The following is a 1,676-nucleotide window of genomic DNA, read 5'->3' on the forward strand; positions in this document are numbered from 1 at the left end:
ATATTGCTCTTTCTCTATTATGTGACAGTCTCTCCCCTCCCTGTTTATCCTCTCTGCCTCCCCCCACCCATGCACTCTATCCCATCTCCTCTGATCTCCCTCCTTCCTCTCTCTACTCCGCTATTTCCCCATATCCCACTCTCTGTCCTGCAATAACCCTATGTGTCCCTCTCGCTAACACTCTAATTAATCCTTTCAGATGGTTCCTAATTCCTTGTGTTAAGCTTCCTGTCGGAGCACCCTGCTTCTCGTATTTGCCAGGTGCTATCTCCCATACACAAGACTACCTGTCTCTCTATCACCTGTCTCCTGCTTTCCTTCTCTATTATTTTCAAACAGGTTATTTTGCATGTATCCTGTGTATGTCTAATAATGACTCTCCCCCTCCCAACATCCAATGTTCTGGTACAGCCTTTCTGCCCACCTTCCTACCCTCTATTATACATAAATCACTAAATACACACATCTAATTTTTTTTTCGTATTGTAATGTATAGCCTTTCTGAGACCTCCCTTCCCCATTATGGCCACCCCATTACTTAGTCTCCCCTGCTCAGCCCCCCAGAAAGTATTTATTTCCCATATCACGTGACTGACTGCAGCTGGGTCCTAGAGGCTGGATGTTGGTTTCTAGGTCAGCTGTGAGGGAGGAGGGAGCGAGTATGCTGTTTCTTTAACAGCAGGTGTTTTGGGCTTCCCTTAACTCTTCCAGCACCGGTAGGGGGGTTCCAGCTTGTTGCATGACAGCAATGGGGTCGGAGCATTCCTGCATGACAACATCCATTCCTATATATATATATATGTCTTTATGTAGGAGCTGTGCCTGAAATACCATCTTACAAGAGGAACGTGCCCTCGTTATGTCTACACTCCATTTTACTTGTCTGACTTGTGCGTGAGCCTATTGTCTGTTTGATTTGTGTTTTCAAACGTGTCCATCTGTGCTCATTATCTGCCTCATTGTAGTATGGGTTAATTGTTCCTTTTTACCTCTGTTACATTCTTCCTTTTGCTGTATAAGCTTTTGGATTCCCTGTCTATCATTAGCAATTGTATCTCTCCACAACCCTTTGTCCTGTTTCCGTGTCCCCTTTTCAGTGCTGGATGCTTTGGGAATTTCTTTGTTAGTCCTAAAATGTATTACAGCTCTATAGTAACAACATAATTGGGACCTGTGATTTTATAACCCTTGCTCCTGACTCTGTAATCCAGGGGTGGCCAACAAGCGTTCCAGGGGACGACACTCTTGATTGTGATTTCACAGAGTATTTACACCCAGTCCATTGGATGTGGCAGGTTAGTCGGTGAACGGATCATGTCTTATCACCATGTTGCTCAACTATATAACTAGAAGTTAACCGTCAGTTTGGGTTGTGTGAACACTTCACATGATGTGCTGCAATCTTGCTTCTGTACAAAGGGAATGCAAGTCTCCTTCTTCTGATCAGTGGACACTTGTGATGTCCCTGGACAAATTGTTCATCTCTGTTATTACTCAGCATTCTTACTGTATTTAAAGCAAATTTGGAATAACTACAGAAAAGATTAAGACTTCTTGTGAATTCTAAGTTTACCGGCAGATTATCCCCCTGATCAATTTCTCTAAATCTAAAAGTGGATTTAAACACAATTTTAATACATGGTTAACTCCACTGTTAAACTTTGGTTTGTTTTGGC

This window comes from Taudactylus pleione, unplaced genomic scaffold (assembly GCF_031769625.1).
Source record: "Taudactylus pleione unplaced genomic scaffold, aTauple2 ptg000451l, whole genome shotgun sequence".
Taxonomy (NCBI): domain Eukaryota; kingdom Metazoa; phylum Chordata; class Amphibia; order Anura; family Myobatrachidae; genus Taudactylus; species Taudactylus pleione.